General features: G+C 38.6%; 1 protein-coding gene across 2 annotated transcripts in view; it reads right to left on the minus strand.

Annotated features, from left to right (window-relative positions):
* Positions 1-19338, minus strand: part of WWC2 (WW and C2 domain containing 2) — a 317713-nt gene that overhangs the window by 112594 nt on the left and 185781 nt on the right. The gene's annotated exons all lie outside the window — the stretch shown is intronic.

Consider the following 19338-nt stretch of genomic DNA (forward strand, 5'->3'; position numbering starts at 1 on the left):
CCTGGTTAGGGAGTCAGGTTGTCCCGGTTCCCGGTTCTAACCCTGCTTCTGTTACTGGAAGCTGTGGGACTTGAGGTTAAATTAGTTTATATAATTCTCGTCTCTCAACCATAAAAAGCAGTGTGACGTATTGAATACTTTTTTTTTTTTTGACTTAACCTTTGTAGAGGACATTATTGCTGCCCTATCCAAATCTTCTCAGTTATCTCTGGCCAGGTCTGTGCTCCAGTCCCCCAGATTCATGAATTCTTCCCTGTGATAACCCAGCTTATCCTTCCCCAGAGAAATGCCCTTGAGCACTGGACACACCTTGCCTGTGGCCAATGACTGACAGATGAAGGAGATACAAAAAACCCTTCAGGTGATGAAAACTCTGGGATGCAAATTACCCTTTGGAGCCTCCCTCCAACTCCTTCTGGTAGGTCACTTCCAATCATGCTGAATCTCCCAAAATTACTTCCCTGTTCGGCTTTTTCCTCTTTACTCACTATCCTTTCTTCCCCATCTCTTACTGCTTTCTCCTGGGACCCCCTTCATAAATCACTTTCACTTAAATTCCTGGCTCAGGGTCTACTTCTGGGAGAACCCAATCCAATCTAACCTTTGATAATCTATGAAAATTGAAATGCATGAAGTTTGATCCTAGATAGCCCATTTTATAACCTCATGAGAAAATCTTGGTAATTTCAAGGAGGTGAGGAGAAGAGAAGAGAGAATCACTCTAGAAAATACAAAAAGGAAAATAAATGCTTTATTAACAAAGAAATACAATAACAAGTTCCATCCAATAATAAAATTGCCCCAGTTATTGTAAAATGTAAAATCAGATTAAGACACAGCCTGTTTCATTAAAATCATGCTTGTGTTCCATTAACAATGGTACTCAAATTTTAAGCATGTGATGCCATGGAATACCTGAAAATACCTCCACGTTTCATTCTAGTTGCTTTCTTAGGGGCTGAGAGAGTGTACATTAGTCACCCCAGGCAGCACTCCAGAAAGGAAAGGGGCAGATACAGAGGATTATGGAACACAGAGAAGGAAAGTGACCAGCAGGAACTTCAGCATTTATTACAGGAAAGGAATGAGAAAGCACCGTGGTTCAAGAGGAAAAGCAAACAGTACAGCAGCAGTACCACCCGGCAGCGGGGTGAGGATGACTGCCTGCTCAGTGAGAAACCAAACAGGAAAGGAAAGGCCATTCTTCCTTCCACCCACCATCTGGGTAATTTAGCACAGATTCCACATTAAGAATGAGACTGAGGCCATATGAAAGAAGGTGAAAAACAGGATGGATTGTGTCCTGAGGGGTGTTTTAAGAACATGAATGCTGGAAACAAGAAGCACTGAGTTGCAACAGCTACTACCCAAGATCTTAAACTCTGTATTTAGTCTAACTGGGTTCAAATTCAAGTTGTGCAGCCTTGAACACGTTTTTAACCTCTCCAGGACTCGTTACCCTCAATCTGCGTACACAGGAGCAATATGGGGGGGGGGGGGTATGTGTTAGTGCTGGCTTATAGCTTAATTAATTACAAAATTATATCCCCTTCCCTTAGCTGAATTTGCACACTCCACCATTCGTGCACTTACATAGGATGTCAGGGGTACATCATTAGCAAGGAAATGTTGCTTCTCAAAGCTTCTTAGCATGAAACACAATGATACACTTTCCATGGACTGGTCATATGGGCAGTCACTGTATAAGAACCTGTCCCTGACAAGTTAGGACAGAAAATTAAATCAACAGTTTGCTGACCCATGAATTTGGAACTTGCCAGCCTCCACAACCACATAAGCCATTTCCTTTATACAGTTCTTGAGTTCTGTGAGACACTTCAGTGAATTAGGAAACCCAAAGATGGGAGGGAGTGTGCTGAGGGGAGAGGGAGTAGCTGATGTTAGGGATGATGGAGTGGTACCCATAAAAAAACTAAACCCCTTGCCATCAAGTTGATTCCGACTCATAGCGACCCTACAGGACAGAGAAGAACTGCCCCGTAGAGTTTCCAAGGAGCACCTGGTGGGTTCAAACTGCCAATCTTTTCATTAGCAGCCGTAGCTCTTAACCACTACGCCACTAAGGTTTCCATGGAGTGGTACAGCAGCTTGGAAAAGTTAGACATTTGGGACATCTTTAACCTCTGCCTCACAGGAATCACCTTGGTGCTGATTCCTAGAAGTTATTCATTTACTTGCATAGCTAGTGGCATGTACTGTCTTCAAAATGCTTTGTATGTGAATCTCAGACTTAACATGGCCCAACTCAATATTTCCGGTTGGCTCCAAGAGTTGCAGCAAGTCAAAATTTCTGAGTATCAGAATGATATGAGAAAACCTGACCTGGACCATGAGGATCTCTAGAGGCCAGCCTGGGTCTGGGAGTGTTTACCCTGGCCTCTAGGGACCAAAACCAAATCCACTGCCATTGAGTCGATTCCAACTCCTAGTGACCCGATAGGACAGAGTAGAACTGCCCCATAGAGTTTCCAAAGAGCACCTGGTGGATTTGAACTGTTGACCTTTTGGTTAGCAGCCATAGCTCTTAACCACTACACCATCAGGGTTTCCATAAGGCTTACACTAAACTAACACAGCTCAGGCTGCGAAGTCTAGGTCCTGGGGGTGTGACTGCTTACCTGAGCTCTAGAGATAACAAGTTGGTATGAACAGAAGTGGTCCAGACTGTGAAGTCTGGGTCCCCTTAGGGCCAAGGACCTCTGTGTGATTAACAGAATGGCTGGGTCAGCAGGGTACACTGAACCACTGCCTGAGACCTAGAGCGCTCCCATCACTTTAACTGTTAGTAAAAGTTGAGCTTTCTCTAAAGTAGTAATTTGAACACTAACTCTTAAAGACATAAGTATTTAAATATGCAAAAGAGGCATAACTCCTAATTGTGTGGAAAAATATGCTTGAGTCAATGTCTAGAGAAGAGCTGTAGAAGAGGACAGCCCTGCATAGACAGCCCCTGCAGCCAAGAGCCTTCAAGGACATCACTGCAGGGCAGCCCGGCCACCGGGGAAATGTGAGGGATGGGCAGTGGTCAGTAGGTAAAAGCCTCAACTCCGCAATTTTAAATATTCGTTATAACTCTGGTCTCTCGTTACCTGAACATTTAATAGGTGTTATCTATTTCCCACATTTATGTACACAAACACAACCTGGCCCCAAGTACAGAACTCATCCTCCAACAAATATAAATTTAGTCTTTAAAAAGTTTTCAAAACTGTGAACAGCACTCAATAATCCCCACTTCTTGGTATTCACACCTCTGAGTATGGGCTAGACCTACTGGCTTGCTTTTAATAGAAAACAGAGTAAGAGATGGGATAGCACTTCTGAGGTTAGGCTACAAAAGACTACGATTGCTACTTCTCTCTCCTTTCTGTTCTCTCTTTCACTCTGATTTTCCTTGGCTTTTTTGCTCTTTGAAGCAAGCTGCCATGTTGTATGATACGTTATGGAGAAGCCTATAAGGCAAGGAATGAGGGCAGCCTCCAGCCAACAGCCAGCAAGAAATTAAATCCTACCAATAACCACGTGACTGAGATTGTAAGCAGACCCTTCCCTAGTCAAGTCTTGGGACGACTGCAGCCTCGTGACACCTTGAATACAGCCTGTGAGAGATCCTGAGCTAGAGGATCCAGTTAAGTCATGCCCAGATTTCTAACCCACTAAAATTATGAGATAATAAATGTTATTTTAAGCTACTCATTTTGGGGGTAATTTGTTATGAATCAATATATAATTAATAAATTAATCAAATAGATTACATAAATAGAAAAAAATGTTGAATGCTTGTCTTAGTTATCTAGTGCTGCTATAACAGAAATACCACAAGTAGATGGCTTTAACAAAGCAAAATTTATTCTCTCACAGTCTAGGAGCCTAGAAGTCAAGTCCAGGACTCCAGCTCCCAGGGAAGGCTTTCTCTCTCTGTTGGTTCTGGAGTAAGGTCCTTGTCATCAATCTTCTCCTGGTCTAGGAGCTTCTCAGAGCAGGGACTCCGGGTCCAAAGGACACGCTCTGCTCCCGGCACTTCTTTCTTGGTGGCGTGAGGTCCCTCTCTCTGTGCTCACTTCTATTATCTCAAAAGAGACTGACTCAAAATACAATCTAGTCCTATAGATCGAGTCCTGCCTCACTAACATAAGTGCCTCTAATTCTGCCTCATTAACATCATAGAGGTTAGGTCTTACAATATATAGGATAATCACATCATATCACAAAATGGTGGACAATCACACAATATTGGGAATCATAGCCTAGCCAAGTTGACACACATTTCTGGGGGACACAATTTAATCTATAACAATGTTTCAAAGATACAATAGTTATAATAAGATAAACCCAAACACCCAAACCCGTTACCATCGAGTTGATTCCAACTCATAGCAACCTCTGTCCTATGACAGAGCAGAGCTGCCCCCATACGGTTTCCAGGGAGTGGCTGGTAGATTTGAACTGCCCACCTTTTGGTTGACAGCCAAGCTCTTAACCACTGTACCACGAAGGCATCAGTGATCAATTCCCTCTTACTATATTTAGATGTTTTTCTAATCATATTTCCCTCCATAGTGGGGAACTGGTATATTCTCAATAAAATATTTGTCAACAGCTAAATTGCCACAAAATACCAATAGCAACATTAACTGACATTTAAATTAATTAAGCGCAATGACAGCAGTAATGAACTATCAGCGTTTGTTCTAAATAGTTCAGAGGAAACACTGCAGTAGGCTAGTTTAAGTACGTACGGTATAAGAGATTCAGCAGGAATCATTCATATTTCTGAAATTCTGCACAGTGAACTACAAAATATGAACCACAGACGAGCGTTCCCAAAGGCACCTGAGAAGAAGGCTTCATAAAACAGGATTGTGTTTCATCTCCTTCAGTTACATTTGCTGAAAAGATTTATGAAGAATATTTATTAAATGTAAATACTCGAAGTATATTATACAAATACAGTATTTTTTATGAAAACCTGGTGGCCTTGGGTGATGACTGTGTTATAATGCAATATAATTTGCATGTTGTCTACTATATGAAAGAATATTATCACATACTGCTAAACTGTCACATATCTCAAGGGAATACACATTTCCTCAGTTTTACAGACGTGGAGCTTTGTAAGTAGAGAACATACTGTGAGTTACAGGAGCTTATCATGGAAGATAATGTCAGGTTCTTGCAGAGGAATATCATTTCTGCCTACATTGTATATTTTTATTCTCCCTGCTGTGCTCAGGAAAAAAGAATGAAAGGAATATGAGTAACTTTCCTTATCTTCCTTTTTATAAAGTACCTGCTACATTTATTTATTACCTGGTTGTTGCTTCTGCACACATTTATTGACCACCTACTTTATACAATAGGGGAAACCAGCAGTATGGGCATGATCCTTCTTTCCAAGTAGCAGAGAAAAATATAAGAATTTGAGACATACAGTTTTTTTTTTTTCAAAGGGAAAGGAAAGAAAACTTTTCTACAGTAGAAAGTGATGAGTGCCTTCAGAAGAGAACAGCTAAGTGCCACAGCAGTTTAGAGACAGAAGGCTGTCCCTGGCTGAAAAAGTAAAGTCCCGTGGAACAGACAGTGATTAAACAGGGCTTTCAAAGACTCCAGACAAGTAGCCCTTCAGGAGCTAGCCCCTGTTTTTCTTCTCCAGCCATCACAAACCATTCTCCCATTCATACTAGCCTTCAGCTGCACCGAATTACTCTTATCTCTTTTACCAACTCCTGCTTCCTCTAGTCTCTTTAGACCTTCAGCTTTATTTGTGGTCTTCCTTCTGCCAGGAGGTTTCTCCTTCCAACTCCCCATTCGTACCCCATTTCCCCTTTCTCCAGGCCTAGTTAACTCAGTCACCCTTTCGTTATCAGTTTAAAGCATGTCCTGTAAGTAGTCATGACTACACTCTCTAGAATGGATAGGTGCTTCCACTGAGTGATCCCCTGTTCTACTAGCCCTATGATGGCTCTTTCTTTCCAAATTCTGATATACTTTCTCACGTCTTTCTTGAGAGGCTGGATACTAGCCTAGGGTCTCTTGAATGTCAGATTAATAAACGTGAAACTCATTTTGTAAGCAATGGGGTACCACTGAAGGGTTCCATGCAAGGGCATGACAAGATCTTAGTTATATTTTATAGGAAGATCATCCGACAGAAATGAGAAGCTCTACTAGCAAGAGTCAATGTGATGGTGCAGAATATTCATTGATAGGAAAGGCTTTATACACTGAAAACAGTTTATAATAAACAGTGCATGTATAACACAATCCCACTTGACGTATGAAATATTTAAAACTATATAAAAAATTATTATAATATATATTATTTTTATACATAGGAAAAAGTATAGAAGGATACAACACTGAAAGATTTAAAATGTTTAAACTGTATCTGAGTTGTGTGAATATGGGTAAATTTTTTTCCTCTTGTTAATCTACATTTTCTACTTTTCACCTATGCATATGCATATGTATTACTTTTATAAAATACATTTAAACATAAGAAGAAAAGAAACAAATAGCACAAAGTAATGAGGGTCTCTATGAGTCAAATCGGTTCAACACCAATGGGTTTGGTCAGGTTTTGGTTTAGTGAGGGTCTGGATTAGGAGAATGGCAGTGGAAAAGACGCTAAAGGACCATATTTGGGATATAATATAGAGATAAGGCAAACAGAAATTAGCAAAATAATTTTAAAGTTCTTCAATTTTGAGTGCCAAAACAAAACCAAACCCGTAAAAACAAAACCAAACCCGTTGCCGTGCATAAATTGAGCCAGCTGAAATCAACATAACAAAGGATTTGAGAACTGAACCATACCAGTGTCTACATCTATACTAGTCCTAGGCTGCCCCTAGGTGGTGCACGAACAGGGCAGAGCAGAATAGTTCTACCAAACTAGACTGACCTTAGAACAATGGCCCATAGAAGATAGGTCAGGACTTCCTGCCTAAACCTAATCAAGTTGGCTGCCTGCTAAAACAAAAATAAATAAATAAAAAAGAACATTCTCCAAAAGATTTTAACAGGACCCAGAGTCTTGTAATATTCAAAATGTCAAAGATACGATCTAAAAATCACATGACATACAAAGAACCATGAAAACTAACTCTCAAGGTCAAAGGCAATCAATATAAGCCAACCTTGAGATGACACAGATATTGGAATTATCGAAGACTTTAAAGTAGCTATTATAACCAGGCACTATGAACTAAAGGCAAACATTATTAAATGAATGGGAAGATAGACATTTTCAGCAAAAAGGTAAAAGCTATATTAAAAAAAGGAATTACTTGATAGAACAAGTCCAATACTTTTCAAGTGAAGATAACAGAATCCAAAGTCTCTACAACGTGTGATCCACAATGTCTCACATACAATAAAACAGTAATAACTACGCAAAGAAACAAGAAAATGTGACCCAACATCAAGAGAAAAATAAACCATTAGAAAAAGACCTTCAAACAACCCATGAACTGGAATTAGCAGGCAAAGACTTTAAAATAGCAAAGATTAAGTATGTGATAGCGTCTACAGAAAAGCACAGATATAACAGGTAAAGAGATAGAGAATTTGGGGAAATGTTTTGAATCTGTAAAATAAGATAACAAATGAAAATCACAGGACTGAAAAATACAACATCTAAATTGAAAAATTTATAGGATGAAAACAATTACAACAATTTGTAACAATTGCAGAATTAACATTATAGGTAGTCACCAACTTATGACAGAGCTTCGTTCTGACTACTCTGTCCTAAGTTGGCTCTGACGTGAGTCAAATAACCTCATTTTTTGGAAAGGTTTCATTATTGCCTTTTATTATCAGTATCTTTATAAATCCAATTTTTATTTGTCTTTGGGGGTTGGAAACATTGCATATGAACTTAAAGATATACTTTAATACATACATAATACATAAAAAATACACGAATTATAATAATTTATTTTGATGATGAAGAGTTGGACAATGTTGCCATTTTGACAGTAGAAGTAATAACTCCACTTGTGGAAGGTCTTGGATCATCTGGTTTATCCCGGGGAATGGGGACTTCGTTTCTACTAAGAAAATTAGTGAGAGTTTGTCTGTATGGTCTTTTTCTTTTTTTCTTCATATATTTCACAGTAACATCTCACTGCTTCCCAAATCTGCTTATCGACTTTGGCAAAGTGATCAGTGTTTGGGTCCAAGTTTTCAAGCAACTGAAGCCCCTGATTTAGTTTAGAAAAAAACGCCAGCTAACCCTTTCACCATAGAATTTTTTGACAACTTCTCTCCTTCCTCTTATGTTTTTTCCAGCTCATTCTTAAAATTTTTGCCAGCTTCAATATCAGCACTTCTTGCTTCTCCTGTTACATGCACATATATAAGCCAAATTTGTGTATGAAGCAATAAAACCAGCCTTTGCTGGCATTAAATTACTCACCGTAGTCTTCTCCTTCCTGTTTCTTCGGGTTTTCAAAAAAGGCTGCGTGCTTTCATTAGAATTGTGAGTAAACTCACAGGAATCCTCTTCTGGATTTGGTCTTCTATCCAAATCATCAACAGCTTCTCCATCTCGTGGGCTGGGCCTTGCCTCTTCTTTGTTAAAATTGTGCATTTTCTGCCAATCGCTCCTTTAACTGCCTTCAAAATCCTACTGTTATCCTTGAAGACTGTCGACATAGTCAAATGAGACAGTCCTTCCTCATGTGCTAGTTTGCTGACTTCCTTTCCATTATCATAGGCCTTAATGATCTTCATTGTTATATCTACACCTAGAGTCTTCCTCACCTTCTTTTTTGCATTAGAACTTTCAGTGGCATGGCTTCTTTTGCTAGACATATTGTTGGGGGTACAAGCCATGCAGGGGTTACAGTTAGAGTAACTTGAACAACTCGGCTTCAAATTAACAACTGATACTTTTTTATGGTACAAAACACTGAGTAAGATCATGCTATTGGCCTGGTCTACAATGAAGTCAGTGTTCGTGTCGTAACAATGAAGTCAGGGTTGAAACAGCTATTGGGCGGATGTGCAGTTCGATTGTCATATATCGTTAAGAGTTGAACATTGCCCAACTTTCTATCTGTTACAACTTCCAACACAAACACTGACTTCATTGTAGACCGGGCCATAGCCGGCTATACATCAGTGTTTTGAATGGTAAATCATAAAACTGAGCATCTGCGAGTGAACGTGTCAGAGTAATAACATCAGCAAATTATGCACTGCAACGTTGTACACAGTACATATTACTAATGATGAGATGTACCAAAAAAAAAAAAAAAACCCATGGACAGTCATAAGTGTGGTTCATTACAACTTTAATACGTCGTAAATTGGGGACTACCTGTATTTTCAAGTGTACCCACCAAAAAACCCAGTGCCGTCGAGTCGATTCTAACTCATAGCTACCCTATAGGATAGAGTAGAACTGCCCCATAGAGTTTCCAAGGAGTACATGGCACCAAAAACATGTCAATATTATTTGAGAAGAAAACAGATCAAATCTCTCACAAACAGAAACACAAATATTTCAAATAAATGTTGGCAAATTGAATCCAAGAACAAATAATAAGGGTAATATACAATGGCCAAGTAGAGACTGTCTGGAAAGCAAGGTTGGTTCAACACTCAGAAATGAATGTAACATACTCCATTAACAAAATAAAGGAGAAAGACCATATGTTCATATCAATAAATGGTGAAAAATCATTTCACAAAATTTAACACCTACTCATGATAAAACAAACAACAAACAAAGCTCTCAGAAAACTAGGAATAAAAGGACATTTCCTCCACCTGATTAGGGGCACCCATAAGAAGGGTAAGGGAGGGGCATCCTTATGGCTAATGTAATATTTAATAGTGAAGGAGGAAATGATTTCTCCCTAAGGTCAAGAAAAAGCTAAGAGTATCCACTCTTAACATTTCTATTCCATATCATATTGAACATCTTAAACAGTACAAAAATATAAAAAAGGTAGGAAGAAAAAGACAAATATAGATTGGAAAGGAAGAAACAAAACTTTCCCTATTTATAAAAGACAAGATCTTCTACATAGAAATTCCAAAGGAATTTATAAAAAGAAATAAAAAGGTTGCAAAATACAAGTTGCAAAAAACAAATTGCTTTTATATACACCAAACAAAAACAGAAAGTATAGTTTAAAAAATATGACTTACCATAGCATCCAAAAGATAAAACAGTCAGGATTAAATTTAACAAAAAGGGTACGAGACCTCTACACTGAAAACCACAAGATAATGTTAAGAGAATGAAGGAAGACCTTTTAAAAACGAAGAGATACCCCATGTTCATGTCCTGAAAATGTAATATAATTGTAAATTCGTTTATAACTTACCTACAGATGCAAACAAAACCAATTATAACTTCCATCTTTTTTTTTTTAGAAATTGAGAGGCTGAATTTACAACTTACACGGAAGTGTAAAAGACTTATAATTGATTTTTTAAACAACGACAATTTTTATAAAAAACAACCAAGTTGGAAGACTTTTCAAACCCAGTTTCAAACATTCCCACAAAGTCACAGAGCTCTAAGACAGTGTGGTCCTAAAGTAAGGAAAGACAAATAGCTCAACAGAACAGAGTAAAGAACACATTAACATGTACACTCAAATGATTTTCAAGGTAGGCTCAAAGTCAATTCAATGGTGAAATAAAAGTCATGGCAATAACTGGTACACAAATCAATAAACATAAGGAAACAATTGGCCTTAATCCTTTTCTCACATCGCACACAAATATTTACTCATTTCAGCTAAAACCATAAAGGTCCAAGAAGAAATCATTTGAGAATATCTTCACAATTTTGAAAGATTTCTTAATAGACACTCAAAACACTAACCATAAAAAAGATGGTATACTGAGCTTCATGAAAATTTAAAATGTCTACTCATCAAAAGACATCATTATGATAATGGGTAGGCAAGCCACAGGCTGGGGAAAAAATATTCATAGTATGTATGCCTGACAAAAGATGAACTTCCAGAATATACAAAGAATTCTTAAACATCAATATTAAAGAGGCAAACAACTCAATTTAAAAATGGGAAAGATTTCGTCACACACTTCATCAACAAAGAAATACCAATGGCCAATAAGTAAACAGAAATGTGCTCAACATCTTTAACATCAGAGAAATGCAAATGACAAGTTTAATGAGATACAAAAAACTGAAAACACCAACTGTAATTATCAAACATTAAATGCTGGGAATATACAATAATATAACTACTTGGGAAAGCTGTCCAGCCCTTTTTTTTTTTTAATAAAATTAAACATACATCTACTTAGCAACTGCTAGGCATATACCCAACAGAAATGAAAACATATACCCACAAAAAAGACTTGTACAAGAATGCTGACAGTAGCCTTACTCATAATAGCCAAAGGCTAAAAACAAATTGAAGAATGCATTAGAAATCTGTGATTTGTTCAGTGGAACAACTCACGAATAAAAGGGAATACAGTATTGATGCACACAATAGAATGGATGAAAATAAATATGGCCACTGGTGTATCTTTGTGAAGTGTCATCAATTTTTAAATTGGGTTGTCTACCTTTTTAATGTTGATTTTCAGGAGTTGTTTATATGTTTATAAGTCCTTTGTCAGATACATGTACTAAAATACTCATCCATGCTATTGTGTTATCAGTATATTCCTTAAAAACATGTTGAGTAAAAGAATCTCTTCACAAAATAGAATATAGTCCATTTACATGAAGTTCTAGAACAGAAAAACTACGCTAAGCTATGGTAATAGAAATCAGAAAAATGTTTGGGAGTGTCTCACTAGAAAAGGGCAGGAAAGAACTTACCAGGGTGATGGAAATATTCTGTTACCTTCAGTGAGGAGTATACATTTGTCAAAATTCACCAAAACATCGTTCTTTTCAGGTGCAGTCAAGTAGGCTACAACTCATGGTGACTCTATATACAACAGAACAAAACATTGCCCCATCCTATACCATCCCCACAATCGTTGCTATGTTTGAGCCCATTGCTGCAGCCATTGTCAATCCATCTCAATGAGGGTCAAGCTTGATGTCCTTCTACAGGGACTGGGCCCTCCTCATAACATGGTCAAAGTAAGTGAGATGAAGCCTCGCCATCCTCACTTCTAAGAAGCATTCTGGCTGTACTTCTTCCCAGATAGATTTGTTCGTTCTTCTGGCAGTCCATGATATATTCAATATTCTTTGCCAAAACCACAATTCAAATGCTTCATTTCTTCTGTGGTCCCTCCAAAAAAAAAAAAAAAATTTTTTTTTTTTTCTCTGTTACTCATTGTCCAGCTTCCCCAAGCATATGAGGAATTGAAAATAACATGGCTTCATTCAGGCCCACCTCAAAGTGCTTTCCAACACTTTAAAGTGGTTTTTTGCAGCAAATTTGCCCCGTGCAATATGTCCTTTGATTTCCTGACTGCTGCTTCCTTGGCTGTTGATTGTGGATCCAAGTAAAATGAAATCCTTGACAACTTCAAACTTTTCTCTGTTTATCATGATGTCACTTATTGGTACAGTTGTGAGGATTTTCATTTTCTTTATGTTGAGCTGTAACCCATACTGAAGGCTATAGTCTTTGATCTTCACCAGTAAGTGCTTCAAGTTCCCTTCACTTTCAGCAAACAAGGTTGTGTCATCTGCGTATCACAGGTTGTTAATTAAGTCTTCCTTCAATCCTGATGCCACGTTCTTCTTCATATAGTCCAGTTTCTCAGATTATTTGCTCTTCATACAGATTGAATAACTATGGTGAAAAGATACAACCCTGATGCATACCTCTGGTGATTTTAAATCATGCAGTATTCCCTTGTTCTGTTCAAATGACTGCCTCTTGGTCTATGGACAGGTTCTCCATGAGCACAATTAAGTGTTCTGGAATTCCCATTCTTCACAATGCTGTCCATAATTTGTTATGATCCACAAAGTCAAATGCCTTTGCATAATCATTAAAACACAGATAAACATTTTTCTGGTATTCTCTGCTTTCAGCCAAGACCTATCTGACATCAACAGTGATATCCCTTGTTCCACGTTGTCTTAGTCATCTAGTGCTGCTATAACAGAAATACCACAAGCGGATGGCTTTAACAAAGAGAAATTTATTTTCTCACAGTTAGAAGTCCAAATTCAGGGTGTCAGCTCCAGAGGAAGCCTTTCTCTCTCTGTCAGCTCTGGTGAAAGGTCCTTGTCAATGATTTTCCCCTGGACTAGGAGCTTCTCTGCGCAGGAACCCCGGGTCCAAAGGACATTCTCTGCTCCCGGCACTGCTTTCTTGGTGGTATGAGGTCCCCAACTCTCTGCTTGGTTCCCTTTCCTTTTACCTCTTGACAGATAAAAGGTGGTGCAGGCCACACCCCAGGAAAACTCCCTTAACATTGGATCAGGAATGGGACCTGGTTAAGGGTGTTACAATCCCACCCTAATCCTCTTTAACATAAAAATTACAATCACAAAATGGAGGAAAATCACACAATACTGGAAATCATGGCCCAGCCAAATCAATACACACATTTTTGGGGGGGGACATAATTCAATCCATGACACACGTCCTCTTTTGAATCCTGCTTGAATTTCTGGCAGTTCTCCATTGATGCAGTGGTGCAATTGCTTTTGTATTATCTTCAGCAAAATTTTACTTGTGTGTGATATTAATAACATTGTTCAATAATTTCCACATTCTGCTGGATCACCTTTCTTTTGAATGGGCACTTGTATGGATATCTTCCAGTTGGCTGGTCAGGTAGCTGTCTTCCAAATTTCTTGGCATAGACAAGTGAGGACTGCCAGCACTTGTATCCATTTGTTGAAACATCTCAATTGTTATCCCGTCAATTCCTGGACACTTGTTTTTTGCCAGTGCCTTCAGTGCAGCTTGGACTTTTGCCTTCGGTGCCATAGGTTCTTGATCACATGTTACTTCCTGAAATGGCTGAATGTCGATCAATTCTTTTTGGTATATTGACTTTTTGTATTTCAACTATCTTCTTTTGACGTTTCCTGCATTGTTCAATATTTTGTCCAGAGATTTCTTCAATACTGCAACTCGAGGCATGAATGTTTCCTCAGTTCCTTCAGCTTGGGAAATGCCAAGCATGTTCTTCCCTTTTGGTTTTCTAATTCCAGATCTTTGCAGATTTCATTATAATACTTTATCTTCTCAAACCACCCTTTGAAATCTTCTGCTCAGCTCTTTTACTTCATCATTTCTTCAATTCACTTTAGCTACTCCACACTCAAAGGCAAGTTACAGACTGTCTTCTGACATCCATTTTGGTCTTTCCTTTCTTTCCTGTCTTTTTAATGACCTTTTGCTTTCTTCATGTATGATGTCATTGAGGTCATTCCACAACTCATCTGGTCTTGGGTCAGTGTGTTCAATGTGTCAAATCTATTCTTGAGATGATCTCTAAAGTCAGGTGGGATATACTCAAGGTCATATTTTGACTCTTGTGAAGTTATTTCTTCAGCTTCAACTTGAACTTGCATATGAGCAACTGATGGTCTGTTCTGCAGTCAGCCCCTGGCCTTGTTCTGACTGGTAACATTGAGCTTCTCCACTGTCTCTTTCCACAGATGGAGTCGATTTAATTCCCGCATAGTCCATCTGGAAAGGTCCATGTGTATAACTGTTCTTCATGTTGTTGAAAAAAAGGTATTTGCAATGAATAAGTCATTGGTCTTGCAAAATTCTATCATGCAATCTCTGGCATCATTTCTTTCATCAAGCCCACATCTTCTAACTATTGATCCTTCTTCTTTGTTTCCAACATTTACATTCCAATCACTGGTATTTATCAATGCATCTTGATTGCATGTTTGATCAATTTCAGACTATAGAAGTTGGTAAAAATCCTCAACCTCTTTATCTTTGGCATTGGTTCTTTATCTTTGGCATTGGTGGTTGGTGCGTAAATTTGAATAACAGTCATATTAACTGATCTTTCTTGTAGGCATATGGATATTATCCTATCACTGGCAGCGTTGTACTTCATGACAGATCTGGAAATGCTGTTTCTGACAATGAATGTGACGGTGTTCCTCTTCAATCTGTCATTCCCGGCACAGACTGCTGATTCAAAATGGCCAACACCAGTCCATTTCAGCTCATTAATGCCTAGAATATTGATCTTCAAGCGTTCTATTTCATTGTTGACAACCTCTAATTTCCCTAGATTCATACTTTTTACATTCCACATTCTGATCACTAATGAATGTCTGCAGCTGTTTCTTGTCATTTTGAGTCACGCCACATCAGCAAATAAAGGCCAAAAGCTTTATTCCAAACACGTCATTAAGGTGGACTCTACCTTGTTGGGGAGGTAGCACTTCACCAGTCGTATTTTGATGCCTTCCAACCTGAGAGGCTCATCTTCTGGCACTATATCAGACAATGTTCCACTGCTATCCATAAGGTTTTCACTAGCTATTCTTCCTTGGGAGATCACCAGGTCCTTCTTCCTAATCTGTCTAAGTGTGACAGCTCCACTGAACCCTGTCCACCATGGGTGATCCTGCCGGTATACGAGATACCAGTGGCATAGCTTCAAGCATCACAGCAACACATAAGCCACCACAGTACGACAAACAGACAGACATCCCCAGTGACAGACAACTGACAAAAATATTCTGTTACCTTGAGTGAGGAGTATACATACGTCAAAATTCACCAAAAAAATAGACACTTAAAGCCTGTGTATTTTCTTTTATGTAAATGACACCTCGATTATTAAAAGAGAGAAAAAAACTAAGGTGCAACTCTGATTCTACTAATGTGATTCACTTCTGGTTGTAGTGATATCAAAACTTTATAAACAGTGCCTCGCGTGTAACAAACTTGCCCCACCAATATCTAGATCCCCACTCCACACACCCACTAAAATGTTAATTCTACCACAGAACTCTTAAGGCTTAACCTAACTATCATTCTCAAGGTCAAACCTTTTACTTAAAAATATTTGACAGTGTTAGGCAGAAATAGTTTCAACCAACCAAACACTCTTTATTTCATTTTTTATTAAAATAAAGAGAAAATAATGCTGAAACTATACAGTGTGAAGACACAACACATGTGTGGGCCAGCTGTTATAAGAACATAACAACATTTGCTCCCTAGACTGCTTCACAGGAGTGTCTAGAAGATTAATGAGATAACGAAGCACATCCTTTTAAGTGGGTAAACTACCTTGCAGTGGGTAATTTGGGCACTTTAGGGCACATTAAATCCACTAGGCTGTTAGGATACCGTTACTGCACTAAAGCTAAATGGTAGATTTAACGATTTATATTCTGAAAATCAGGTTTTTAAATAATCTGAAGCATAGTTTAAACTTGAAATGTACTTTAATTCCTTCAAAAGCAAACAAAGCTTTTAATCTGTGAGTTAAACAATGAAGTTCTTCCTTCTAACATTTAAGAGTATACAATTATCCTAGGCACCAGAGATAAGGAAATCAAAGATACAGTTACCACCCTCAAGAAGCTCATAATTCAGTGAGGTAAACATACAAATAAGTAATTAAAATGCAATATAACAAGTGCTTTAAAAAAAAAAATCCGTTAAGTATTGGCACTGTAGAAATACATGCACTGGGCATCTAATCCACAATGGGGGTGGGTCCTCGAGGTGGAAAAGTGAGTGTCAAAGAAGGTCCTTGAGAACTAGTGACCCCTGAGCAGAGGGACCCAAGGTGGATGGGGGCTGGGCAGAAAGTGCTTCAGGCTAGAATTAACAAATGCAAAGAAATACACAAAAAGCAAAGGAGCACAGGGCACCAGTGGACATGTAGAGTGTCCTCCAGAGCAAGAGTGGGGCAGACAGTGAAGATGGAGAGGCCATCTGGGAGCAGACTGGGAACAGCCTTATGACAAGGAATTATCAACTCTTGAAAAGACTTAAGAGACAAATTTGGCAGTCATCAACCTGAACACAGTAACTGAAGCTATTCACACAAGGAGACCTGCAAGGTGCATACAGCAGATGACTATTAGAGAAATCTGGATACTAGGTACTGGCAAAAGAAAACTGGGCAGGAGCAGTCAGGTATGGGGGAGGGGCTAAAATAGATAATGTCATGAAATCCAAAGGAATAAAGAGCACAGAGGAGTAATTCACAGCGACAAGTGACTCGGTCAGATCAAGGAGGCAACGCTGCAAGGAGTCCTGTGGACTCATCATGTGGGAGGACACAGTACGTCTCGGCAGGAGCAGCGGCACAGTGTCAGTGCAATGGTGGGAAACAACGGGGAAACTGAGGTTTGTGCAGACTAGGACTTTCAGTAAGGTGCCCTGTGGTACAGTGGTTAGATGCTGGGCTGCTAACTGAAAGGTCTGCAGTTCAAACCCACCTGGTAATCTACTCTGGAAAAGTTTATAGCCCAGGAAACGGGGCAGTTCTACTCTGCCATATAGGATCACTATGAGTCAGAATCGACTCAACAGCAAACAACCTAGCTTTCAGTAAATCTGGCTGCGAAGGGAAAAGAAAAGAGGATCATGGCTGCAGGATGGGGGGTGTGTGTGTGTGTGTGTGTGTGTGTGTGTGTGTGTGTGTGTGTGCGCTTGCTGTTATTTGTCTATTTGATTCTCTAGTTTTGATTTGGTTTCATTTTGAGAGTTACAATATTTACATACTAAGACAAAAGAACTACTAAAAATGGTGGAAGAAATTTTAAAACCATAAATAATAAAGATATCAAATGGGAGAAGAAAAGGATATACAACTTATAAAGAGGGAATCTGTGTGTGGGAGGGGAGGGGGGAATCCAGAAGAATACCTCTTCCTCTGAGAAAGAAGGTGGGTGCAGAAGAGTTTGTGGATGGTGGGAGGGAAGTTGAGAAATTTCATTTTCTCATCTTGGTACCATAAGAGTTTATTTCTGTTGAACCAGGACACCTAGGCTGCTTTCTGGTTTCCAAAATACTAAATTAAGGAAATAAAGCTGAACTTTTGTCCATGTAAAATAAGTGTAAAAGTAAGAGTTAATTTATTATACAGTTCAGATATTCCACTGAATTATTTATTGGCAATAACTTATTGTTTAAAATGAACTTAATTTTACCAAAATTAATTTCTTCTTCCTTAACACGTTAAGGAGCCCCGATGGCGCAGTGGTTAATTAAAATGTTTGGTTGCCAATAAGTAATAAGAAACAAAACCTAGCATGTTAACACAGGATCAAGAGAGGTTTATTAGAAATACAAAATTAAAATCTAATTAAGAAAAACATTAAATTTGTAGAAGACAGTATCTCTACCAAAAAAAGAAAAAGCTACACTGCTACTAATCAGATAAAAAAAGTGACAGGGGCAACACCTTACAGAGCTGTTATTTGTACTTACATTTAAGCAACATGAGCATAAAAGCTGGATCTCCAAACAGCACCTACATCTACACCAGATGCTCTCCTGTAACAGGTGACTGTGCGAGCTCATTGGAAAAACTGGCCTCATCCTTCAAAGTCCGTGCGTGCTCCTTCCAACCTCTCTGCCTCTGAGAACTAGACCACTTTACAGCCCTCAAACGGATTCCGCTGTAATTCTTAGTGACTCACAAGCCTACTGACATACAAAGAACATTCACCATGCCAGGCTTCTTCCTAGTCAGCTTACTGGTTCCCTGCCTGCCACTGAGTTGGGGGTGAATGTCTTATAATCTGTGGTTGGTTGTCTCCTAGGCTGAACACTTCCTTTTAAAAGTGTCAATACTGGAAGCGAGTTCTTCACCCCGACCTCATATTTACTGGAGCCTCATACCAGATCACTTGGAGGCACGAAGCCTTTCAGTCAAGCTCAGGTCTCACCCACCTTCACCCTTCGGCCTCTGCAGATTTCAGGCATGGGGAGTGCAGTCCCGTCAGTTCCTGCACCTTTCCCAATCATCCTGGGAAGTGAATATTTGCACAGATAAAGAAAGACCTTAACAGGGATCTGTGCAATGATATTTTCAGAAACTAAGGTGATGTGAATATATTTTACATATTCATTTTCTTCGTTTTCCTAAGAAATCCTTCTATTAATCTAGGGGTTTTTTTGGCCTTCTAAAAAATTTATCATATAAAAATTTCTTAATAAAAATCAAAAAATTTCCAAAGCTATAACAAATAAACAAGTATCAAATAAAATACTTTTCTATAATGGTTTTATTCTTAGATAATAAAGAAGACTGTGTTATATAGAAATTTTGAATATAAAAACAGACTTAAGAAAAATAAGAGGGAATAAATCCAGAATGTATTCCTTAAAACCTAAGTATTTTTAAGTGAAATGAGCAAAACTACAACAGTGAGTATGCTGGCCACTGTAA

The sequence above is a fragment of the Loxodonta africana genome, chromosome 21 (genome assembly GCF_030014295.1).
Source record: "Loxodonta africana isolate mLoxAfr1 chromosome 21, mLoxAfr1.hap2, whole genome shotgun sequence".
In the NCBI taxonomy this organism is placed as follows: Eukaryota; Metazoa; Chordata; class Mammalia; order Proboscidea; family Elephantidae; genus Loxodonta; species Loxodonta africana.